Genomic DNA, 27707 nt, shown 5'->3' with positions numbered 1-27707 from the left:
CATCCATCCATCCATCCATCCATCCATCCATCCATCCATCCATCCATCCATCCATCCATCCATCCATCCATCCGTCCATCCATCCATCCGTCCGTCCATCCGTCCGTCCGTCCGTCCGTCCATCCATCCATCCACCGATCCATCCATCCATCCATCCATCCATCCATCCATCCATCCATCCATCCATCCATGTTTTTAACTGTTTTAACTGTTTTGCTGTGGGGAGGTTGAGGTGCGTATTGCCTCGGCTACTCTATATCACAAAGTTCTGCAGCGAAAAATAAAATAATGATACAGAACGGTACCCAAAAATTAACAATACGCAAAAGAAAAAAAAACGTAATAGCACACTGAAACCTGTTCAAATATCATGCCTAATACACAGTTTTCGTCGCGCAGCCCACACAGTCAAAAATATTTACACGCACACCTTACTATTCTACTGTCAGTATATACATGACCACACTTTATATATACCCATCTCTGGCTGTCTGTCATAGGCGCTGGTCCAGTCCGGTCTCCACTAAAAAGTCTGTCAGGAAGATTATTGCCTTTTTCTGGAGATGCATCTCAGGCCATGGTCCAAGTAGTTTCTTTATTGTGAGGGGCCGTCTGTCCAAACTTGCTAATTTTTTCTTTAATTTTTCTCTTTCATTCGCGTATTTAACGCACTCCAAAAGAATATGGCGAACATTTTCTTCTGCATGTTGCGTGAAAATTCTAAATAAATTTCAAAATGTTTCTTTAGTTCGGAGTACTGCCAAAGGTGGCTCTCGAGCCTCCGCATACACTAAAGCACTGGAAGTTCACCATGGTAAACCCAGACAAACCCTCAAACCCTCAAGCTTCTTGCCAATAATAAGTGAAGTCTCCTTTCAGTGGAGGCTGGGAGTCCGTGCAGCAAAGGCAGTGAATAAGTTACGATGGGGCGTATCCAGGCAACATGGAGGGCTAATAACGACTCTGTAGTACCACCCCATTTGGTCCCGCAGAGATGCCGAAGGATTCGAATGGCCTGATTCACTTTTTGTTCAAGAGACTGGATATGAGGCGACCATGTTAGTCTCCGGTCTAAAATTACTCCCAAGAATTTATGAGTTTTAACGATTTGAATAGGCTGATTTCGCAGAATAATCTGGAAATTTCCAGGTCTTTTTAATGTACACGGAAGTATGACTGTTTTAGCCAAACTCAGCGCCATACCTCTTTTTTTTAGAAAACGGTCTACATAATCCAATCCTTCTTGTAGAGTTCGTTGTACATCCAAAAACGATGGACCAGACGTCCATATATTTATATCATCAGCATATACTGAACATCTGATGTTAGGTGGAAGATTATACGGGAGCTGCGCCATGACTACATTAAAGAGAGAAGGGCTTAGCACGCTGCCCTGTGGCACTCCTTAGTTGACGACATGTTCTGACATTGGGCCCTCCTGCGTAACTACAAAAATTTTTCGGTGATTCAGGAAGTCAGCGATCCAACGCAGTATCTTGCCCTTGAATCCCTGTAACACCAGGTCATTGTGCACCAGGCCATTGTACACCAGGCCATTGTGCATTATCCATTGTGCATCTACCTCTTCTGAAGCCGGCTATGCTTTCTGGTAGTAGTTTTTTTTCATGTCTTGCCACCATGAAATTTGTTTATTGATCACTTTTTCCATCACTTTTGAGAAACAACTTGTTTAACTAACCGGCCTAAACGAGTCCAACTGCATAGGGCTCTTCCCTGGCTTTAGCAACGGTACTGCTTTTAATATCTTCCAACTTTCCGCAACTTTTTCTTTTTGCCAACTTTTATTATAGATGTCCAACTGGTGTAATTTTCCTTTCTTGCACAAATTAGCAAGAGCAGCGTATGTAACTCTGTCTGTTCCTGGTGAACTTGTTCGTTTTACTGAAGACAGCACATATTGGAGCTCCTCTGGTGTGAAGCTGTCATCCAGATCTGATGAACTGATCGCAGAGAACTTTGTTACAACCGCCGAAGCTGATTCTGCTGAGGATTTATATTCGCTAGTTGGGGCGGTCTCCCCATTTCTCAGTATAAGATCGCAAAATTCTTCGGCAATCACACGTTCGCTAGCTCCTCGAGACAGCGCTAGAGCCTGTAGTGGTCTCGAGTGGACTACTGGCTGTCGGAGGGCGCGTACCATGTTCCACAGTTGAGGCGCCGATGTAAATGGAGAATGTGAGGCGCATACATCTTGCCACCTTTTGGTTGAACGCTTCTGCAGTTAGTTATGCAATCTTTGCACGTTTCTGACAGTTTCATTGAGCGCATTCGTCCTTGTTTTTTTTTATCGCGATGGCACTCTGACACCTATGCTTTCGTATGCATTCTCATGGTGCGAAAACAAAGTCATTGCTTCGTCCCGGGCTGCACTACAGGCTACAAGTCAGGTAAAAAGAAGCATGCGTTGTTTGGCGTTCCATCGGACAAAGCTCTCTGTTTGCGCAGTGGCCGTGAACAATCCCGCGCACTGACAAGCTGCTTCAAAAAACTCAGCTGTGTGCGAGCTGCACTACGATGAGAGGTACATCTCCCGGCGCTTCTAGCACACTGTGAACGGCAAAATTGTCCACATTGAAAGGGGTAGGCCCATTTTCAGAAGACTTAAGAGTACCCCGCCTCCTAATCAATGTATAGAGATTTAGCACCCCCCCTTCCAGGTGCCCCCTTTGCCACTCGCGTGTGAACGTCTACCGGTAGGCCTTTCAGAGAAGCTCTTCGCATTTGGAGACGCCCTTGAAATCACTTATTCAAAGTGGTTTAGCTACAACAAGCTTTCCAGTGACAGCCTAAAAGAACTTGTTTTCTGCCAGAAAAAAAAATGTCACACTTAACTGCGCACAACATGGTCGGAGCCTCATCAATCAGGTGACCAAGTTTTCTCTGCTCACCCATTTGCGTTTGAACACAAAGGCACTCCACAGGGAGCGAGCATCTTCCCGTGAAAAGAGGAAGTACCTGAAGCTTAGGCGCGTCACCTATACTAGGTTGCCCCAAGAGAAAATATGTTCTGTTGGGCGCTTGTGAACTATAAAAATTTTTTTCTTGAAAATAAAAAACTCGTGAGCAATAATTAGGAATGTATTGTTGGTTGTAAACAGATAGTGAGTCACTACTCGAAAAGGCATGCGTTATTTGACCTGTGTGCTGAAAATAAAAGGTTTTCATCCAGATACCGCTCGTGATTTTCTTGTCTGAGCTTGAAGTTGCGAGTGATGGGGCTTTATTAACCGATTAGAGGAAACGACAGTTTGCCAGGGAATGTGCGGCAAGCAATGCCTCACAACTGAGTTCATTGTTCTACTCTTCCACCACTTCACATCTACAAAATGTTCCAGTGCCATCACGCGCCCACTTTCGGCACGGTGTCGGTATTTCAGTATAGTCGCGCTCCCGCGTATGCATAATGCGATTCCAGACAATAATTAACATATTTTCTTGCTCACCATTTTAGGCCATGCACAAGCAACAAAATATATTTTAGATGTTTAACATTGCCCGCACGCGTGGTTGATTCCCGCCTCTGCGCAGTGCATCGCCGCCTTTGGTGACGTGCAAACGTGTGCCAGTGCCAACTGGTGGCTTCCTCCCAAGGCGCTACACGCTAGCCGGCACGTTCATCACACTTTCCTGCTATAGTCACTGAAATATCACTCGCTCTCTGCGCGCTTGCTTTCGCTTTCGTCGGACATGACTGAGTGCGCAATGATACCGCTACCCACTATGAACACTGCAGAAGCCAAGGTGGCGATGTGAAAGGCTTGTAACGTGGTTGCAGCAAGGGGTCGCCGTCAGTACCCTTCTACAACTTTCCACTACATCCTCTAATTCAAGATCTTCTTGTTTTGTACTTTACCGATCACAAAGCCATTATACTAAAAGAAAAAAAACGTTCCTACGAGCTCATGTGATCCGCAAATAAACTCTTGACAAAATTTATATTTTGCATCAGTATGTGAATATCAGTGTATAGTACAATGATGTGTAAATATTGAAGATTGCGTATATGTGCAATCCCACCACAATAACTCTCGTGTCATGTCTTCATATGATGATGATTGCACACACGTACAGAGGATTCACGGTTTACTGGATGTATTTTCTGGAGAGCAAGCTCCTTCATTATCATTCACTTCGTGGACATGCGGGATATGCGCGAAAGCCCGAAGGTGTCGTTCATACGAGGCAGAACTTAGGCTGACGGGGCTGTCCCATGGCTTGGACAAGAGCAAAATTCAACGTGTGTCGTGTGTCCACTGCAACCCGGCTGTGCTTTTTTCTGGTGGAGTTCAAGCGGGAAATGCAAACTTATTGCTAGGTACGTGAGCCCAGCGCTGGATTTCTGTGCCTGATTAGTAGTTTTAATATAAATCGGCAGCTTGCACGCAGACGACGAGCCACAGTGTACCGCAGTGAGCAAAACGCACGTCCCGCGTTCACCTATTTAATTTTAAAGATGATAGTCTTTCTTGGGGCACTTCGACGCAAAAAATTTGGTCTGTCTTTCTGTCTGTCTGTGTGCATATCAGTCTGTTTGTCCACCATTTGTTTTTGCAAGAACAGCTTCAGCTGGCATTGCTCGACAAATATTGCACAATGGTTTAGAAAAAAATGACGTCTTGAGTCTACGTTTTTGTTAGTGCACTGAAAAACAGAGGCATGCTATGCAAAGCCAACTACGTGTATGCATACCGCGTCGACGCGACAATTAGGTGAGATGATATTGGCGTCTTCGTTGTCATTTTCTGGCTGCGTGGTGGTATTTGTGTCAAGCTAATATAAGCTGACAATCCTCCATATAGAAGTATGGTGAGGGGTAGCAACATAAAATTTGCAGGGAAAGCTGTTATGAGACCACAATGGTTACGTGAGCCGTACTTGTCCGCCACCGTGTGTGGCCCTAACCACTATCACTCGAAAGAAGTGAACAAAAAAAATGGTAGATTTCACGTACTGTGGGAATCGACGATATCCGAAGCACGAATGAGGAAGGTTGAATTGTCACATTAAAAATGATGCAACTTTACAAAGCGGCCATAACTTATGCCATATATGGCTTCCATGTCATGATTAGCATGTTTGCACCTGGAATTCGTTCTCGTCATCAGATCACGCCACGAAATACCAAACTTGATATATGTGAAGCTAGTGAAACGGTCCTGAGCGCGCTATGAACGTAGCATGTAGTCATGTTTTACGTGACACGAATGTCATGATTATCATTTTAAATGTGAAGCATTTCTTGGGGAACTTCGGCGGCGACATTGAACCTATCTATCTATCTATCTATCTATCTATCTATCTATCTATCTATCTATCTATCTATCTATCTATCTATCTATCTATCTATCTATCTATCTATCTATCTATCTATCTATCTATCTATCTATCTATCTATCTATCTATCTATCGTCACGTACGTTGTCAAATAGTTCCCGCCAGACAGCGGTGAATACCCACGGGCGGGTATGTACTTCTGGTATGCAGGTATGTGCCACACGTGATTTACACTTAGTATCTACTTAGGAACTATGAGAACACACAAGGACCATTTCAATAAATGGACATCTCTGTACTATGAGTATTGCGCAAAACTGCATGTTTTAGTTACCCTAAAAACGTCATAAAGAAGTTCTTGTTTTCTGTCAGTGACTAAATTTATTGCTAGGTCTCTTCTTTTTGAAGTGTCGATTTGGTTCAGTGTTCTGTGCTTAATTAGCGTTTTAGGCCGCTACATTGCCAGTGCCACTTTGGGCTTGTATACATTTTTTCTTGTTGATACATTTTCATTTGCGTTTACCATATATTTGTTTCTTGATAATGTGCTGAAAACACACGTGAACATCAGTGCTGTTTCACAATCCAACGTGGTTCTCTTCAGTGGAATGTGCTTTACTTGTTTTCTCCACTCTGGGATGTTCAGTCTGCGGTATCTAGGCACACGAGCGTTGACCAAACCACTTCCATATTATAGCAGGTATCAATCAATCAATCAGTCAATCAATCAATCAATCAATCAATCCAATAATTAATCAATTATTGAAACTTTATTTTACATCAATAGATCTATGCAATCAGAGGGGTTATTTGAACCGATAGCCTAGAGTGGCTAGTAGACGGTCCAATACAATGTGCAACATAAAAAAGTGTACAGGTCAGCTTTGAGGTAACAAAAAAAGCAATCATATAGGTACAGATAACACAGTAATATATTTTTTTCCTGCAGACACGCGTACTTATTAGCTTGCAGCTAGCTTTCTATACATAGATACTTGTTAAAGAAATACAATGAAAATCAAATGAAACACACACATGCTTACATGCCTTGACTCTACAGAAAAAAATTATTTACGTGCCATGCTGAAATTACGTGCCGTTTTGATCTCTAGGGGAATCGTGTTCAATATTTTTGTCCCATTAAACTGTACCAGTCTTTCGCCGTAAACATTAAAACATTTGGGCAGATTGAAATTAACATTCGAAGCATGTCGCGTACTGCGTCTAGGAATTGAAAAAAATATCAGCAGGCAAAGGTGAATCTCTATTAATTATGTTATTTACTGAAACGGCAATTTCGTAGTCGCGCAACATCGGAACCGAAAGAATGTGTTGTGATTGGAAAATGTTACATAGTGATTCACCTTGGCTTATGATTTTCATTCTACGTTTTTGAAGTCGTTCAAGAGTTTTTAGATAAGTGTTGTACGTCACACCCCACTATTCCAGACAGTAACCTATGTGACAATGACACAATGAAAAGTAGAGTGTGCGAAGTATAGCTTGTGGAAAATATTGGCGAGCTTTTATTAGAGAATAGCAGCCATAGGCTATCTTTGCGCGCACACACTGTACTTGTTCATTCCAGAGTAATTGCTCATCAAAAGTGACGCCTAAACATTTAAAACAAAGAACTTGTTGAATAGGAGCGTTGTTTAGAGTTATGTTTAGAGATTCAGCGTCAATATGTTTCCTACAAGAACGAAACACCATGTACTTTGTTTAAGTATAGTTAACAGTCGACTGATTCCTGGCAAACCATTCCTAAATGTTCGATAAATGGGTCATCGTGTCATTTTATAGATCTGCTAAGAAGTGTTCAGTGAAAACACAAACGGTCTCGTACACGTAAATCAGTGCCCTTGACTTCTGTAGAGATCGCGAGACAGCGTTGATATAAAGAGAGAATATGAGGCCTGAAACTGAACCCTGTGGCTATAAAACCGTAAGATGACTTGATGTCACCAATGACTACCTTTTGTTTGCGTGCCGATAAATAACTAGAAAAAAACAAGTGAGTTACTTTTTATTTTATAGGAATGCATTTTTTCTAGTAAAATGGTAGGACTAATTGCATCAAATGTCTTTCGTGCGTCTAAAAATACTGCTAATTCTATGGTGTTTTCATGTAGAGCAGAATTAATATATTGCGTAAGCATCGAAACAGCAGTTGAAGTAGACCTGTTAGCAACAAAGCTGTCTTGGTTGGGACAAAGTGCATTCTGTTCACCCCGGAAGCGCCTTAATTGCGACGAAATTCATTTTTCAAGCGTAGTGTTAATACTACTCAGGACAGATGTTGGTGTGTTGCTGTCCGCAAGATTCAGATCACCAGATTTGTACACTGGTATTTTTTTTTGGCGGTTTTAAGTGTAGTAGGATACGTTTTGAGCAAAATGCATGACTAAATATATGGCGTGAGGGACCACACAAAACATCAATATTCTTTTTTAAAATCCTTGATGATATGGCGTCATGGCCAGCTGCCTTGTTCTCTAGTAACTTATTAATGACTTCTCGGATGTCATCTTCCGTCACATCACATAGATCGAAATTATTGGTAACAGTACATGGTGCAGTTAAATTCGGCATATAAGCAGAGCTGAGACCAATATTAGTAAAGTAATTGTTAGAGTTGTCGGCCACTTCGCGAGTTGGATTATCAGGTATAGAGCGTTCTTTGCTACCCATGCCAGCGACGTCTTTAACAATCTACTATATCTTCTTTGCATTACCATCATTTTTTACTCTAGGTTAGTATAGTAGCGCTTCTTGGATTTTCTTATCATTGCTAGTGACTTATTTCTGTAAAGCTTAAAAATTTTGTGGTAGTATTCATTGCTCCTGTTATTTTTCCTTTTTTCGCAGTAAAAATCTTTCAGCTTCAAAACCTAATGTCTATTTCTATTTATCCACGGACATATTGCATGGCCGTAATTTCGGCGCGAACAGCTACGCGTTGATCGTTCAATGGCATCTACAATGCACCGTACAATGTTATCACACTCGACGTCCCCGTCTTCATCATAGAGGACATCAAACTTCGTACCTTGTAGTAGTTTTTGCACAGAATTATCGGCGACACGTGTTCTTCGTTTAACGACTGGTATGTCAGAAGCACAAATGTGTTTCTGGGGTAAAAATAGAAAGGTAAGATTGTGATGCGAAATAGCAACAGCATATACGCTTGCAGATAATCCAGGTCAGCGTTACACAACATGTGATCAATAATCGACTCCGTGTGGTCTGTTATTGGAGTAGGTGACAAAATAACATTTCTCAGATTAACTGATTGTAGCAAAAACACATAATCATCACATGTATTTCCAGACAAGTCTATGTTAATATCACCGTAATAAGTCTATGTTAATATCAGCGTAATAAGAGGTGCATTAGAGGCCACAATGGGAATTATGGTACTTTCCATCAGAGTACTGAAGTCAGCCCCACGGGAATTGGGTTGACGATATATTACACCGATGATAACACCATTTTGAGGATGAATAAAAAGAGTCTCTACCGATTAACTGCAGCATGAGCTATTGCTCAGGTGAACGAAACTAAAACTGTTTTTGATAAATAGCGCCACGCCCCTCCTCGTGTAGCACTGTTTCTAGGTTGCGAAAGCATGACGTAGCTGGGTAGATGAACTGATTCGCTTTCTCGAAGCCAACTTTCAGTTATAGATAGATGACATCATATTTAAACGAGTGCTGTGAGAAGTACAAAAGCAAATGAGCGAAGTTCTTCTTCATGCTGCGAATATTACAATGTAATACTGCGAAATGATTCTTCTACAGCCATATGTTTTCAACCTCAGAAAAAGAAAACGCAATTAAAAATATACGAATTTCCAGGTTTACAGAAACTAGCAGGCAATCCTCAAAACACTTTGGAAAGAACGTCGGCACATTTGACGTGAAGCACACGTGTGGTGTAGCGTTGATCGTCTCGAGAGGTTTTTTTGTTTATTTGCAATGTTCCTTTGCTGTGCTTTCGAGTGCAATGCCCTGGAAACTAATGTTATGCGGGATGAACTGTGGACTACAGCGACTAAATTACGATAGTGCTAGAATACATAGAACATCCGTATACTTTAATTTATGTAAGCATTAAAAAACCCCTAGTAGACAAAATCCAGATTTTCACACTATGGCGTTATCATACCTTCGCATATGAACAAGCGCAAGCGTCTCGAAAAAAAAAGTTGACGTTTCATGAATTAAACAAGATAAACTCCAAGATATTTGACATTTCTCTTGGGAGCCATTATTTACGACGACATTCGACACGGAAGTCAGTGCAGAAAGGAGCTTTATTGCATGCCGGTTGATTACAGAAAGCTAAGCTTCCCATAGTTCATTGCTTTATTCGTAGAACGAACACTGTGGGCAGCAAAAACTATGTTAAGCGGTGGCACTTCAGCATCTAGTATCCATCGTGTTCGTTTATATGATAGTTCAGCGGCTCAGGCGAACATTCCTTTGTAAATGCGTCATATATGAAGCAGCGTTTTTCCTTTTACGTAACTGTTTGCACATATTAAAGCCATTTTGCCTATTGCACTACTCACAGCGTGATGGCAGTCATCAAATAAAAAAAAGAATGTTACTTATGCTTCAAAGATGCCGATCATTTCCGGCTAAATTCTGCACTGTGATTTTGGTTCCCGCTTGTGGCAGTCTTCACAGTGGAGTAAATCAAGAAAACAAACACAATTTGGTTTAGAAACCAGCTCAATAGCACTTGAATGGAAAGCAAGAGCAGATCAATCTGTGCTCACCTAACTGCCTGGATGCAACGCCACTCCGTGCCTTTTTTATTCACAGCTTAGAATGAGAAAACGAAGGATACATCCTTCGTAATTTCTACTTACTGTGGCACTTCAACTTTAATACGCCTGCGTACTACCAGCGAAAGGTGGGTCTTAAAATGAATCTGCAGAAAACGAAAGTAATGTACAACAACCTCGGAAAAGAGCAGCGTTTCGAGATAAGTAATGGTGCACCTTAAGTTGTAAAAGACTATGTCTACTTAGGGCAGGTAACATCCGTGGAGCCGAACCACGATGTTTAAGTAACTAGAAGAATAAGAATGGCGTGGAGCACATTTGGCAAGCACTCTCATAATATGACAGGTAGATTGCCACTATTCCTCAAGAGGAAGGTATATAACAGCTGTATCTTGCCGGTACTTAGCTACGGAGCAGAAACCTGGAGACTTACAGAGAGGGTTCAGTTTAAATTGAGGACGACGCAACGAGCAATGGAAAGAAAAATGGTAGGTGTAACCTTAAAAGACAAGAAGAGAGCAGAGTGGATTAGGGAACAAACGGGGGTTAAGGATATTATAGCTGAAATCAAGAAGAAGAAATGGACATGGGCCGGGCATATAGCGCGTAGACAGGATAACCGCTGGTCGTTAAGGGTAACTAACTGGATTCCCAGAGAAGACAAATGAGTTAGGGGGAGACAGAAGGTTAGGTGGGCAGATGAGATTAACAAGTTTGCGGGCATAAATTGGCAGCAGCAAGCACAGGACCGGGTTAACGAAGGAACATGGGAGAGGCCTTTGTCCTGCAGTGGACGTAGTCAGGCTGATGATGATGATGATGATGGCTACCAGTGTACTTTTTTGTTGGTTTCAGCGATTCGCTCCCGCATTGCCTTCACCAGTCACCACTCTTATCCGCGGGAGTGGCTGGGATGTGCGTGCCTTGACCGCCAAGGTGGCGCTGCCTGCCCGTACTGCAGAAAATCCAGCACTGGTTCACCATGATGATCTAGAAGTTTTTGTTTAATTCAATATACGGTGACGTGATACGGGAATGCTTCACACACTTATTGTTTGTATGGACAGATGCTATGATCGAGGATAAAAAAAAGAATGATTGATTTGTAGGGTTTACCATCCCTAAAACACCATATGATCATGGGAGATGCCGTATTGAAGGGCTCCGGAAATTCTCGACCACCTGGGGTTCCTTAACGTGCACCCAAATCTGAGCACACGGGCCTATGACATTTCCGCTTCCATCAGAAGTGCTGCCGCTGCAGCCGGGATTGGATCCCTCGACCTACGGATCAGCAGCCGAGTACCTTAGCCGCTACCCAACGCGGCGGGGCATAAACAACGAAAGCAACGTATATATAATCTATTCGTAATTACTCCTTTCGTCTCCTGGACGCTCGGTTCTTCCATTGACCAAGTGCCATCACGATCCTTTCATGCACGATTTCTCGCTTGTTTCAAATGCGAACGAGCTTATGCCGGAGTTCAATCCGGTGTGTGTTACCACCCTTGCTGCACATGCGTAGCAGCTGGCCCAAACACTGCGAGGATGCGCTAACGCGCCATAGCTGGTTCCGGCCTGAGTAAGGGGCTGAGTACGATGATCTGGGCTTTCGCCCTAACAATCTCTTAACAATCATGTGATGACGTTGGTGGTGAATGACCTTTTAAAGAGGCGCCATTATCCCACGCCTACGTGCTCCCCCGTAGCGCGGCGATTAGCCCACATGGCGTGCTCCGTCAAGAGTTCGAGACCGGTAACAGCAAGCAAAACTACAGTGATTTCATGGAGTGCTCCACTTGCAGGGACGCTTTAACATCTGGTCAGCTGCCCGTGTTGAACGGAACCTTAAAGTAACCCCTGTGGTGCTTCGCATGCTACTCATGGTTTGCTTTTGTTAGAGAGGGCACTGTTTTTCTCCCTAGGGCTCGCCCTACATGGTGAGGCTATGTACGGTGAGCTGCGAACGTGACTGTTCGGCCCTTTTACGTTGTACAGTACTGACACATTGAAACATTGAAACATGGCACTCGGAGCGTGTGGCAGACGGTATATATGCCATCGCCCGTGGATGCACGTAGAACCAATGTGCTGCATTGTGGTATAGAGCGAGGGAAGGAACACCTATGGAGCAGGATTACTCCTCTCGGTCACCAGAGTGTTGGCTTGTAGTTCACCATGTGTACACTGCCAGCGTGGCACTGCAAGGCTCACGCGCATTAGCATGTCGACCGCACTAGCTCGCCGCTGCGTACCACTTTTATTGCGGCGCAAGTGGACGACCGTCTCGTTCTGCGCGCTTAGGCGATGCGGTACGCGTACTGTGCAAGTAAGACAGAAGATTCAGTGAGGAGATTCCGACTGGCGTGCGTTCGTATACCTGATAAACATCTGCATAAAACCTTGAAAGCTTTCTTCATGACTTGTGCCTCGACATGCAACAAACTTGAGTGGCAAACTTGTTTTCATGCAACATGAAAATATTATCGCATATTAATGTCACTAGGGCAAACTGTGGCCTAGTATTGTTGAATAAATATGGCAGAAGTTCACTCGTTCTTAAGTGGCCGGCAGCTTTACTAAAAGTTTCTACACAAAATAGCCGCAATATTGGCTGCTCGGAGCGAAACAACAAAATACTAAGTGATTGTTTTAATGATGCACGGAAACAGGCACGTGGCGACTGCTTTTCCTTTTCATCACGACAAAAAGCTTGACAAACTGCTTTTGTGCAGCTCTTTATCACGTCTACGAATACATGTCAGGTGCAGTATCTTAGCTGTATCCCATATCTTAATTGCGCAGCCAACGTGGCTCATCGTCGAAGGGCGCAGATGGACAGCGTCCTCTGCTTAAATAGTGCACATCGTCCACTAGCATTAGGGCTGTATGCATGCGGAAGCGAGCGGGCCTTACACCAACCACTACGCTGAAAGTAGCCGCTTTGTGAACTAAATGCCAACTCTTGTTCGACTGAAAGGAGTAATCCTGCTCTTTAAGTGTTCTCTCCCTCAGTCAATAGACAAATTCCACTCGACTTACGTAACGAAAATGTGGTGGCGCTGTCTTGATAGGCGAAAGACGCTCGGCCTACCACAGCCTCTGCTGGGTTTTCAATGGTGCATGTGGTGTTCTCAGTCAAGCAACGAGAGAAAAAAAACGGTATGCCGACGAACTGCGTCACGGTTGGATGTGAGTGACGTCTCAAAACTTAGCTTTGTTTGTGGGCTCACATCGCCGCCCTCAGCGCTGATGGCTTTCGCAACGCTTATGGCATCTCACAAGGTTGTTTTGTTGGCGCCCATCGCAGCCCTCCGCGCTTATGAGAGAAGTTATGTGCGGACGTCGCTATAATTTTGCCAGTAATGTTGACATTGGCCTACCTGTGTTTACAAACATGGAATGGGTCTATATCACTATTCAACACCGTCATTTCGCGAACGCCCACGAGCTGCGGCACATGCACCGGCGACCACGCACTACGACTCTCCTGTTTCAATCTGTGAGTGCTGTACAATAATTGTTTAAAAGACGTGTCTTTCTTGGGAACCTCCGACACAAAAATTTTGGTCTGTCTTTCGATTTGTCCGCTTGCCTTTCTTTAGAGATACCCTAAAACGCACCAGACAATACTTCAAACGGCTGACCCCATCCACAGCGCCCACCAATATTCCTCAAGACTCAGCGTTCATACGTGTTCACTTGTCAACTAAAAATAAATTATTGCGCATATGTGAGGCACCATAACAACCCGTCAATATTTTTTATGTGTACCATTTAGTAGAAGAGGCATACAAAAGTAATTCTAAGGACCGTAACGTTTATCACGCTGCTCTGATCACGAAACGCTTGCACGAAAAGGCAAGTGTTTCCAACGCTTGGCTAAGACGACATGGTGGTGGCACCTACCCGTCGCCTTGCGTTCTACTCCTTATCAGCTCCAAGACAGGTGCACACGCCACGCGCTTTTTTTTCCAAGATAACTGCCAGATAGCGCTCATGTCTCACGTGTGAGGTGACTTGATGGCTTGTTCGCCTCCGCTGCACGCTCGAGGCAGTCTAACGCAGTGCCTCCAGAATACCATTCACGAATTTTCTTGCGCAGAACATCAAATAAACGTTTTGTTAAATAAACGTTTTGTAAATAATTTCCCTCTATACGCAAGAACATCGTCTTTCGACGACATTTGCACATCAATACGGGGCCAATTTTCGTTTTTGCGATGTCCATTTACTGCGCTTCTGACTGCAGTACACCTGAAGCTCAAGATAACCGGCTTTTAGGGGCGAAGCTCCTTCAAGCGGTTCCCGTTCGTCTCTCGTAGTCGTAATCGAAGTGTGTAACAAGTGTTACATTTTGAACTGCAAGGTGGGGCCGGTGGGATATTTCTCCTGTGCTTTTTTATTTATTTTTATATATTAGAATACCCTCAGGGCCCGTAGGGCATTACAGAGGGGGTGGGCTTTGTTGAACAATAAAAAGTTCGCGGCGTGCGCGTTAACTAAAACCCGAGCACCCCTGTCTTTCATTCCACATTGCCAGCCATTGGCATGTTCCAGTAAGAAACGTTAGTAGAAGTGGCAGTGTGAAACGCCGACTTCTGCTTTCTCTCATTCCCAGTAGCAGCCATTGTTTACCTCCAAGGTAGTGCCTGGTGATATTTCTCCTGTACGTGATGAAACAATAGAGTTTTAGTACTGCGTACGCTCCGTACGTGGCGGCGTTGCGTACGTAAGGACGCCACGTTCTGCGTAGTGCGCATGCGCAGACCACAACGCGCACGTATCGCATTACGTACGCAGCCGCTACGTACGCACGCATGAGATGCGTGCGTGCGTACGTATGAGGTGATCCCGCCACTCTCGAACAAGTTCGCGACAGCGCGAGACTTCGTTTTTCAAAATGGCGGCATCGAAGGCAAGCACCAACCGGCTCTGTGGCCTAAAATATGGCCATAATCTGGCTATAACACTTGGATTGGCTCACATTGGCTGTCAACAACACGTGCTTCTATTTTGATCAACCAGATGGCGCAACACGGTTCACGCTCGTTACGTACGCGGGTACTACGGCGTACTAAAAGCCGATTAGTGGCAAACGACGCCACGTAACGCAAGGCGATTGCGTGATGCGTACGTAGCACCATTCCGCAGTACTAAAACTCTCTAATAAAAAAATTCTGTTCAAAACGCCGTTGATTGATGAAATAAACTAACGCAACACGCCAGATGTTTTCTAAAAGCTAAACGAAAAGACGCCAGATGTTTCTAAAGCAAAACAAAAACAAGGCGCCAGCTTCTTAACAAAAGACTCCAGGTGTTTTTTAAAGCAATGGTGTTATAATGAAAACCATATCGATACAGGTTTGTAGTTGCCGATGCTCGTTGCCATCGGTGTGTGCTCGTATGGTACATTGAGCACTATCCGACAGGAAAAGATTGCTACGTTGTACTCGCTGGACGTAGCCTCCTTGGTTTTAGGAAGGTTTAGCGAGCTTTGGGCTGCATAGTGCCATGATTGCAGTGAAGTAGTATATACCGTGAACTCGAGGTGGTTAAAGGTGCAGTAGACCCGAAGAGCAAGCCGAAATAAAGTGTACGTGTGCCACTTATCGTTTAGTCCTTGGAATGTCCACTGGATCACGGTGCTTCTATATAGGGAATATATGATGAAAAGATGCGAGATGATGGTACTTGGAGTGTTGAATAAATGGACGAATGGACACACAGACAGATGCTTGGATGGACGCATGAACAGACGCAGGGGCGGATGCATGGACGAACGCAGGGACGGATGTACGAACAGACGCCCGCACGGACGAGCGGATAGACGGTCACACAGACGGACGCATTTACAGACGGAAGCAAGAACGAATGGACGGATGAATGCTTCCCCCTAATCTCCATCATTCACTTCGTGGATATGCTGCCAGTCTTTTTAGGTGTCCAAGGGAGAAGCAACATGCTGAATGGAGGGAAACCTACTATCGTAGAGTCAGTTGGGCTGACTTCAAACCGACGGAATGATCTCGGCTCGATGGTTATGCAGCGTCTATTCACAGATCACTTTTCAGATAGCGTCCATCTAACTGCAACATATTTGCTTTCTCTTTATTTCTAAGGTTAATGCCAAACTTCGGCATCATGTTGATGCTCTTCATATACACACATTTGTAGTGAACATCTATAGTAAGTATTCTTGAATCAATTCATATTTTGGTGGCATTTAATGTGTTAATCAGAGTGAACAGTTGAAGTGCTTCAGACAGGCTGGCCACTGTTCATCCTGATTATCCCACTACGTGTTTATTCTGTCGGTTCCCATCTTGAAGGTGGCTTTTAGGGTGTACTGCAACGCCACTTCCTCTTTCGTTCATGACATTAATATGCATTCATACCCTGAAATGCCTACAACTGTGCACTCAGTGCAAAAACAAGCTTCCGTGTATGCTAAGACATTGAACTGGTAATCTTTCTGTCTAAGTGATTGAGTGAGGCAACTTTACTGATGATCTGGCATAAAGGGGGAAGCGGTAGAGGAATTAAAGCAAGGCACTAGCGTGCTCGGATTTCCCGAAGCAGCAACATACTCGAGTGAAACCCATCGGGGCGATGAGCCTTTCTTTTCTCACAGAATTCATCCGGCCAACTTGAATTTGGGGAAGCTTTCGCCCCGCTCGCTCCGTAAAAATCTCTGTGCCTAGATACAACCTGCTAACAAGGGTTGATTTATTTGTCCCCAGGAAAGCCTGTTGATTCATGGCGTGTGTGTTGTTCATGAGGTTTGTGTGCGCGCGAATGGTGTCCTGCCGATGAGGTTTGTATCATTGTGTACTCCTGTCACGCTGCGCTCTCTGTCTGTTCCGGTTTTCACGACCATCGAACGTTGCAAGATTGCTGGTTGGATCGTTGCTTTATTTGAAGGGCCTAGGAATTTCTGAACTGAATCGCGTAGGTGAACTCTTTGCATGAAGTTATGCACTTTAAATAAGTAACGGATCTGAACGAGGCAAGCTTTCGTCCTTGACTCCGGGATATGTGTTTACAAGTGAATACGCTGCGGAATTAGTGCTGGAGCAGTTGCACAGTGGGGCCCCGCCGCGGTGGTCTAGTGCCTAAGGTACTCCGTTGCTGACTCGCTGGTCGTGGGATCGAATCCCGGCTGTGGCGGCTGCATTTCCGACGGAAGTGGAAATGTTAAAGGCCTGTGTATTTGGGTACATGTTAAAGAACCCTAGGTGGTCAGAAATTCTGGAGCGCTCCACTATGGCTTCTCTCATAATGATATGGTGGTTCTTGGACGTCAAACCCCACATATGAATCAATCAGTTGCACAGTGGACTGTTAGGGGTCAAGTCCCGGGTACTATATGCATTCCTACCATACGTACTTAAAATGAACGAATACAGCCTTGATACTCAAAACATTATTCATTGTCCATGAAAATGTAATCTTGTCCCTGAATGTCCACATGCTAGCAGTCTGGCGCAACCAGCTGTGGCAATAATTTTTGGTTACCAGCTGCCATCCAAGAACATGCCAAGTTTTTTTCTTTTTTTAATAGAAGCATCGACACTTCCGTTACATTTAGTTTGCTTGCCCTAGATTTTTCGCATTACAATCAGAGGCACGGGCAAGATAGCTATAGCGTTGTCCCACGGGTAATTTTGATAACGATAAGGATAGACCTGGACCGGATTTTTTGATCACGATATACAACAACTGCTGCTACTTGGTTCAAACTAATTCGAATCGAGTTTGACGCAGCAGTCATTCAAATCCCGATCCGGGAGCTAAATCACAGTGGGCAGGTCGCGATCGATAGTGTTCATGAATCAACACACAATACAGATTGAGCCTAATCTTCATAAAATTCGCCCATGTTAAGATACCTAATGACAAAAAAACACATCTGGTGCCGTCTTTATAAGTTATCGAAGCGGTAGACTGAAGTAAAAAGAAGCACGGACATTTAATGACGACACAGCAGGGCTGCACATCTCGTCAGCAGATCACGTACGCACTGTACCGTCCGCCAGGAACATCAACAAACCTCGTGGGCCGACCCCGAAAAGACAGCGAGAAGCTCGCCTAGGGATAAAATGCTATCGCACATGTCCCTAGGTAGTACCTAAGCATAAGGAGATCTTTAACGATCAAGTGGGTCGAAAAACTTAAGCATCCCCAGATTTAAGTTACCCGGATGATTTACATGAGAAAAAAAAGGCTTGTGTGGGGGGCCGCTTTCGGCTCCTGGCATTTCAGAATGCTGAGCACGTGCTGTGGACGTATAACGTACTTCTACTCCGTATTCTGTTTGCCCTGTTACAACACGCTTGATGCGCCGCCCACGCCAGAAGCTCCTACAGTTTTTGAATTTGGTCGATGAAGAGCTCTCGGTGCCGCTCATAGTGTGTAAACAAGACAAGTGTGGCAGTTGGTCTAGTTCATGTAGAAGTCTAGAGAAATCCCTAGTATTTTCTGGGTATTTTGAGGAGAAACATTTCAGGTCTTTAGCGACTTTCTGGCAAAAAGTTGGAGAGGGGCCGTATAGTCAGTTTGGCCCAGTATTTTTTGGGTATTTTGAAGGGGAAAATTTAAGGGCCTTAGTGACTTTCTGGCTGAGAGCAGTAAAATGTCGTATATTCTTTTTTTCGCGAGCGTGTAGAGAAAAACCATCCTAAGTAAATTGAAAGAAATTTGATTTATATTCTTCTAGTGCTGACGCGAAAGAATTATATTGCTGGAAGTAAACGATAAAGCTTTGTGTTTCGAGAGTTGAAGCCTCATGTTAGTCGTTTCTGAATACAATCCAAGTCACATAATGGCCGCTGTGACTAAATACAGGGAATCGTTTCTGCGAGCCGCGTTTTGTGTTCTGTGGCATACAAATCTGCGAGAATAATGTGAACGCGACTATTGGGAAGTATTTTCATCGTTGATGGTTAAAGCAGGCTACGAAGAACAAGAATAAATTATGAAATTCTCGTCGTAAAGTGAGTAAACAAAGCCAAACATACGGCGATCACGATATATTTACTTCGCTTTTGTTCTTACAGGCAACAAACAACGAAGTATAAATCGCAGAAGCCTGCACTTTTTGTCTTTCATTAACAGGTAAACAGCACTTTTTTCATTCAAGGAAAGATCGTGCGTGGGCGAGCGTCGTTACAGCGCACTATGCATGACATGAAAGTGAGCATTCATGTATTTACCCACAGCATCTTACGTGCATTTTGTTTAAAAGAGCACGGACATGAAATTTACTTATGCCGAGATTTTCACGTCAGCGAGCAGCAATAGACCCCGTAGCAGCGATTCGCGACCTAAGACTCAACTGAGGGATGAATAACTATCAATTTTATTTATTCATATTACTGGTATCTAGCACTACTCCGAACGGCTGGCCATCCCGCCATTTTTAGCACGGGGAGCACAAACAATGGCGCTACCTCACGTTGACCACCAGACCACGCCACAGCTGACCACTTCTCCTCAAAAAAGAGTGACGCCAGGCTCAGCTGCCCTGCAAACAGTTCATCTGCTAGGCTGACACATTCAGTCATGCTTTGTTAACTGCATTGTTGTCGTCACCGTACAAAGTGTCGACTCAGGCTCAAAACCATAGTCTGCAGCTTGGAATCCCCGTGATTCGCAACGTCGTGAATTATTTTTGCTTTGATCGACCTTTTGCGGAACAGTAATTTAGAAATAGACGCCGTTCGAAGAAGCGCTGCAGAGGTGCCCGAGGATACACGCTTCATCCATGTTCACTCGTTTCTCTCAGTTAGCTATATTGGCGTGTTTTGGCGGGCAACGCACTCAGGTATACGCAGAGTAGTCAAAGCAATACAGCTATCGTGAATGAGCATCAGCGGAGAAATAGAATACGTTTCTTGCTTGCCGGGTTCTATTATTCTCCTGCAGATGGCCCCATCTATCCAGCCTCCCACGGTTAATACGGTATTACCACTTTTACGTGGACGCAAAGCCTACACATAAACTAAAATTCAACGATACCTGCCTGTTACTTGATAACAATGGTATCTGGCTACACATTGTTCCAATTTCGTTAGCTTGTGGTGGTGTTGATAAGTAACACATACGTGATATGAAAAGACACCTTTATTACGCCTTTTCCGTACTTCGAACTAGAAGACTACAACTCACCTGCAACTATTAACAATTCCCCGACATGTTGACCGACAAGCACACGTTTATGCATGCTCTTTTCTTTCGCCGTTCTCTTAAAGGTAGTTTTTATCTTGATAATTTCATGAAATCATTCAAACCGGTGCGACGGAGATCAGACGCGACGAGCGAGTGCGCTTCTGCGCTGCGGCGCCAGTCAGCGCCACGGTAAGAACACTTGGATCGTACACGTCATCGTTACGAGGGCATCGTCACTCAAGATGGTTATGTGGAACGTATCACACCGAACATGTAGTCTATTTTTCGTTCTTTCTCCTAAGCTTCTCTACGCTGTTTGAAATCAAATTAAAATAACTTCCACGCGACGGTCCGTTCAAATTCGGCCGAGACCTATGCATACCTAGTGATCGAATGATGGGCACATCTCGATCTCGAAATTTGATGTCAGTGCTCCTTTATTTGAGTTCGCGCAGAAGAGTGTTGATGCGTAAAACATTTATAATTATCTGCAGGCCACGGGGTTTCGGTGATTTATCAAATAGATTTGATGATCGTAATTGTTTTAGCTGGCTAATGATTTGTATGATATATGCTTCCCATTGGTTTTTTACCGCGTGGCGGCGAGAACTGGGAAGAAAAAAGGGAAAAACTTTTACGAAGCCACTCGGTAAGTTTTCTCAGCAGTGGCAGACCTGTTCTTTGTGCTTACCGAGCAGGAGGGCTACGATTTCGTTGGTGTGTACGAGTGCTGTCGACAGAGCAGCACTGCGTACAGTTCCCATCATGTTCGATGAACTCCGTTTTTGAAGTGGAGATTACTTAGCTAATTGGTATATTCTGGGTACACTTTCAATATACAGGAGGTCGATTCAAAGGACAAGTATGATGTGCCTACTTAGCGTACCTAAGAAACTATTTGATTATTTATTTGGCTTGCATAATTGGCATGAAAAGATAATGTTTGGGCAGATAGCAAACTAATGCACGGTAAAGACAGATGACAAAGAATGATCACGATTTTCAAAGCACCATCTTCTTACATATATATTCAAAGCGCAACGAAAGGGACAATATTTTCTGTATAAAAATGGTGGTGATCACTGAATAAAAAAATCAGATTTGCAGTGGTCATTGCAATGCATGACGCACATTGCAGCCTGCTTTTCAGACACTGTTACTATTGTGTTGTGTCTCTAAATCATCAAGGCACAAAACGTTTGCATGGTTACTGGACAACCATCAAGAATTTCTGGCTTCTCTTGATGATTGCTGAGTGAAATGATCTAATAAGTGAAATAATGTCCGCCATTGACAGGTGAAGCATTATTTTCAGAAGGATAAACAAAAAAACATCGTTGGTGTGCTGAAATTGGTGCAACAACCGAACGACACAGGTTACGTACTCCCTACAACTTTGCTGTGTTTACTGCTGCCACTGATAAATTGATTAACAACAAGCTTATGGATTCATTCTGTACACCTAAGAACTTCCGCAATCTTTTTCTATGTAGATGAGGCAGTGTTCAAGGTCATGCCTAACAATGCTACATTGAGGTGCTTGTGCCAATATTTGGAAGAAGCCAAGTGAAGCCAGCCTGTTTGACTTCTTGTGGTTGGGCTGTGTTATAATCAGGCAAAAACGAGTTGCCTTTTTCTATCTTGATAATGAACTTTCTTTTCCAAATTAATAAAAAAATGGCACGTTTTGCTGCCCGTTCACTTCGAACAGGTGGAGCATCACTTGCGTTTGCGGTATATTTTGGCATTACAGGGTCTACACTACATCACGTGATTTGTCTACATCATCTGGAGCTTGTCCATGAAGTGAGGGGCTTGCGTTCGGCTACCCTGGCTGGCGTTGTGCTGGGAACTCCTCAGCCATTGCTCTCACCACCACAGTGACGACCATGCTCATCATCATTTTTTCACTTTTAACTTTTCTTTCTTTAGTGTTGTTTTACATGGAAGTAATCATCTCAATACGGCAAGTGTGGTGCATAATGGTGTTCAATTATTAACCTTTTCACAGTAATATGAGGGTATCGTCACACTTTACTTTTACGTGTGCTCGTCAGCCTTCTGAAATAATGACGCACAATAGATATCACGTGGCTTCATTTCATCAGACAAGCCTGTCATCATTTGTATATATAGCTTTCTAGTATTATTTACCCATTTGACGCAGTGTTTCATTCAGCACGAATTTTCTTACAATGTGTGCAACGTAATAAATCTCCCCTTTGAAAACATGACACCCTAGTTTCACAACGTGCATTTATTTACGAAAAGTGTATGCCATCTTAGCACTTGCATCAGCTTGAATAAAACATTTTTTAGAAAGTTCTGACTCGAACAAGAGACTGCATACTTATTCTTTCACATTACTTCAGCATTTACACATAAGCGAAATGTACTTGAAAGGCTATACTATCTGTTTCAATATGGGTTGTCCCATTTCAAAGGAACAGTGTGGTGGATGTGCCACAGAAGGTCACTGAATGTACTTGGTGTGCGTTGCGTAGTCAGGAAGCGAGAAGACTGTGTGCAGGCATGATGACGACGACGGTAACAATAGTCAGCAACTGCAGAATGGCAGAAGTGACAATAAAGATACTGGTACACTGTGGCTACAGTGCTTGACTTTGGACACGGATCACACGAGCATATCAAAGTTGCTGAGGTGTACTTTGATGGAGGTGGAATTCAAGAGGCCTCTGTAGCATTTACATGCACTTAAAAACTTAAAGTGTTCGATTTTTCCAAAGATCAGCAGCGAAGTGTGCCTCGTAATCATATAGTGGTTTCAGCTCATAGAATCCACGCAATAATTTACATACAAAATACTTTACCAAAATGATTCCTTCCCGGTGAGTAGGCTACACTCTGTTGCTGCTGCATAATTTCTTGCTAAGTTTTTCATAACACCATGGCAGCTGAAGACAATAGACGCCACACTACTAGACTTGTGGACGTGTGTTCTATTACTGCTGACAGCAGTGGTTGCGAGAGCACCTGAGGGGGAAATCCGAAAACATCGGTTTACTTCATTAAAGTTGGATGTTAAAGAACTGCGGATGGTCAAGCTGTTGCAATGCAGCACAAATATTTAACACTGCGGTTGCTGCTGCAGGTGGGGCAGTCCCCTGGGCATTCTGCAGCTGTGCCTGCCTTGTCGTGCCAAACCAGCTGATAGCGCAGTTGCTTACAGCTTGCCCACGCAATTACACTCAGTATGGTAATTTTCCCTGTCTAAATTGAGGCTGGAGGTCATCATCAAGAGAGCTGCCGTGCTCGCTGTTTTCGTCACCACTGTCGTCGCTGAGACTGTCAAAGCCTATGTCACCTTCAAAACAAAGGTTGTGCAACACTGAACATGCAGCATTAATACTGGAAGACCATTCTGGTGGGTAGTGGGGGGTGCGCTGCCTCTGAATGTGGCTCTTCAGTACCACATCACAATGGTCCGCTATGGAACGCAATGAATCATGAGCAGAGTTGTACTTGACTTCTGCGCTATCCATGTGAGAACAGCCTTTCACCAGGACCCCAAGCCTAGGCTCGGGGGAGTAGACATGGACACCTGCAGAAATATGAATTGTGTTGTAAATACTGCTAAAATGTCCATGATCTCTTGAGGCTCGTTCACCCTAGGATACAAACAACTGAATCCGTGGTACCTGATTTGCCTGACATAGACCCCGTATTATGCAAAAGATGGCTACAAAGATAAGGTTTTCATGACATACCACATCACTAGGCAATACTTAAACAGTTGAGCCACAGCTCAGAGATTATGCACCGGTAGCATGCGACATAATGCCACTTGTCAGTGTGCTGAAGTATTATCAATATTACGAGGAAATCTTTTAATGTACAAGAAACTGGCATCGCACGTAAAAGAAAGACGATATATTTACTTCTTACTGAAAATGTACTCACTAGTCCGATTCGCGGACCCACGCAGATGTGGCTGTAGTCGTCTGATCCCGGTCGCAGTGGGTCCAAGGTGAAGATTGGCAAGTCCGCGACGCAAATCTGGGAAAACCAAGAGCAATATGAGTCACGTTCTACTGCGGCAAAAAAAAAAATTCGCACTAGAAATTCGGAACACCGCTACATACGAAGATGACGTTGAGAGCAAAATAACCTTTACGACGCCAGAGGCGCCTTCTGCTCACTCTTCGAGGCGACGAAGCTACCGTCAACGAACCCGAAGGAATTCCTCCTTCACGGAAGCCTTCTTCTCCGCCGTTCTCGGAAAGTGAACCCACTTGTTGAGGGTCGTGGCCTTAACGCTCACTCAAACCACACGTCTCACACACATGCTGACCGTGGGCTGCATCAACGCTACGGTCTCCTCGCCTCTCACCGACGATTAGAAGGATCCGGTGGCGAAAAAACGCGAGGCGCACACCTTTGCTGCTCCACTGACAGTACAGCCCGCGAGTCCATTGGCGACTTCGTCGCGCAATCACAACACTGTTGCTTTACACTGGCGAAACTTAGTGACGCCCACACTGTTCGTCTGCGATGTCAAACACAACCTCAACATCTCTCTGGTGCTTGTTGTAGGCCATGTTCATGTAGCCAAATGTTACAGCGAAGGTCACTGGCTCAGCCGGCACCGCCATTTTTCCTATTCCGTTTGCGACGGGCCCACTCGCTGGCTGTTTCTCCGTAGCGCGGAACTGATTCCGTTTATTTTTCCAAAATAAGCGCATACTTGTCGTTTCAGCGTCACCACAACTTGGGCTTCCAAATCTTCACTTGATTGACATGTTGAACGACCAATCAGGGAGTGCCATTGGGGGCCAAAGCGGAATAAGGAACACGGCCACTGAACTAGGTCTTTTTGGTTGCCTGGCTTTTAGCTGATGATATTGTTGTTGATGACAGTCAGTATTGCTTCTTGGTTATCCGGCGGTCGTGAATAGTTTTAGAGCAAGTTTCTCTGAGAGGCTCATGCTTTCTTGCAATGTTGGCATATATCTGGTGTATGCCTCCGGGTTAACGTGCTTTGCCCAAATGGGGGTTCATATAGCTTGTCGAAGTCAACCCGCCTACTCAAGAAGGTGGCCACGAAGTACCACGGCATGAGAGAGGACAGTCTACTATGACTCATCCTGTCGTTTGCAGTGAACCATATTTCTTACGTATCTGTATAAAAACGTTAACAAAATCATGCTTGTTTTTTAAACTTCGTTTGTTCAGATGAAGGAAACTATATTTTTAAGCGTCAGGGGATCCCATGAGGCGCCTAAATAATTGAACTTCATAATAGCATGTTTTGCCATGTGTAGCCCCCATGTTTTGAAGGCACGAAGAAAAGAACAGTGGCATTCTTACGGTAATCTTTCGAGATTGAGGTCACTGGATGTCTTTCCCGCTGTACTATGCCACGTTGATTGCGCCGAACAAATGGTTTTCCTTGACACAGGCGAATCTATATTCCATTTCTTTTTGCATTTGTTTTTATATCCCAGAGCATTCATTCGTTATGAGGAGTCAGGTTTTCTTTCTCGAAAACGTTTGATTTCTTTCTTAGTTCACCTCTTTTTGTGAACCTAATATCATGAACCTCCAGTATGACGGGCCGAAAAATGCACGATTATAGGCGATGTCTATTAGCCCCGTTTGTGCCTGCTCTGATAGGAAATTGATGGGCGGATTTGATACTCTTCCAATTAAGCTTTGTAGGACTAGTTCATTAACGAAAATATTCAATTTTTCTATATCTTTCTTGTTGGCTTGATTGGCTATTCAGCGGATTTCTACATCAAGGCGTCTGTTAGGTTATCAATTTATTAACTGATTGCTTAGCCCTTTGTAGGTTCTTCTATATTTTTGACACGGTGATATAAAACCAGTTGTGGTATATTTATATAAACTACGAAGAAATATGAAAGAAATTTTATCAAAATGCAGCCAGCAGTTTACTGAAGAAAGTGAAAATATTACATGGCAGTGACTCGTGAGGTTAGCAAAAACAGCATGGATCAACAACAGCACAAGACACACCAGTGGGAAACTTTAAGGCATTAGTGAAGAATTCAGGACAGTAGTGTTTGATCAGCAATTTGAGAAAGTATGTTCGTATATGAGATATTGAAGCTAGTTTTGTTACTTCAACGTACGATAAATCACAGTCTATGAGTTGCTACTGCCGCGGCAATGAATATGCTGTGGGAGCCATTAGACAGTTTTGAAAAAGCTGCACAGTAATTCCTTGAGCTAGACCCCTCAAGCGATGTGAGAAGGGTCGCCTCCTCGAGGGACTGTTGTCAAAAAGGAAGGAGCTCGACAAATCAATATTTGTGGAGTGTGTGGGGTGCTTCTTATTTAAGTGTACTTAACAATAATATCAAGAGGACATATATAATCTCTGAAGGTGGAGCAAGCACTCATTCGGCTCTACATACAGGCTTTTTACAGGACTTGTGTGAAATGCACCTTTAGAAAGGCGCATGCCAAGGTGATGGACAGGGTCCAGAATCTTCAATGCGCTCGATGTGGCAGACTTGTACACTATGACTCCGTAATATAGGCATGTGTGTATAAGACTTTCATAAATATTCATCAGGTACTTCCTGTCACTTCCCCATTTTGTGCGTGATAGCACCTTTAGAATGTTCATTAATTTATGCACTTGTTTTTATGACCTTGACGTGCATTTTCAATGTGAGCTTCGAATCCACAATTAAGCCTAGAAATGCATGCTCCGCTTCTATAGGTATCCGTTGCACATGAAGCTCTATTTCGGGGTTTGAATGGAGGCCTCTATTACAAGAAAAAAAAACCAAATGGCCTTTCGAGCGTTACTCCTCAACGCGATGTTATCTCTGCCCATTTCGACACCTTATTCGTCCAATCTAGACCTGTCACTCATGGATTGATAGATTTCAAGATTTAAATGCTACCTGGATGCCATACACATATGTGCAATAAAACATAGTTCGTGGTATGAAAAGATGCAACGAGTTCTTTTTGACTAGGCAAAGTGTGCAGCTAATGAAGTACACCGCGTTGTGGTACCCTGTTTTCCTGTATGATCGATCATCACAGGGCATATCCAACCCGAACGCAGAATCTGCGGTTAGTCAGATAATTTTCGCTTACAATTAACATCGGACCCCATATGCCAAATTGCGACAGGTCTGTAAGTATTCCAAACCACCACCGGGTGCCATAAGCCTTTTTCATATCTAAGAATACCGAGAAGAAAAAAATTTTCTTGGACAAATGCATGACCCTATCTGCGACCTTGTGCTAGTTAGACAGTTGGTTGTAGATCGATCCTCTCAGAATCCGCACTAGCTCAGGTTAAGTAAACTGTTTTTCTTTTCGAAAAAAATGTTTTGAGCGGCAAATTATTTTTTGGGAAGATTTTACATAGGCAACTTGTTAGTGCAATGGGTCTCTAACTAAGTACAATGAAAGAATACTTTCGATGCTTTAAAATTTGAATTAA

General features: G+C 43.7%; 1 long non-coding RNA gene across 1 annotated transcript; it reads left to right on the top strand.

The window, feature by feature from the left end:
• The first annotated feature begins 7232 nt into the window (after positions 1–7232).
• Positions 7233–22589, top strand: LOC142766999 (uncharacterized). The gene is made up of 3 exons (XR_012884699.1): positions 7233–7309; positions 19147–19204; positions 22011–22589. It is a non-coding gene; the product is annotated as an uncharacterized LOC142766999 (long non-coding RNA).
• The last annotated feature ends 5118 nt before the right edge of the window (positions 22590–27707 follow it).

This window comes from Rhipicephalus microplus, chromosome 7 (assembly GCF_043290135.1).
Source record: "Rhipicephalus microplus isolate Deutch F79 chromosome 7, USDA_Rmic, whole genome shotgun sequence".
Classification (NCBI taxonomy): domain Eukaryota; kingdom Metazoa; phylum Arthropoda; class Arachnida; order Ixodida; family Ixodidae; genus Rhipicephalus; species Rhipicephalus microplus.
The sequence above is the reverse complement of the archived record's forward strand: the minus strand, read 5'-3'. Positions and strand labels throughout refer to the sequence as shown.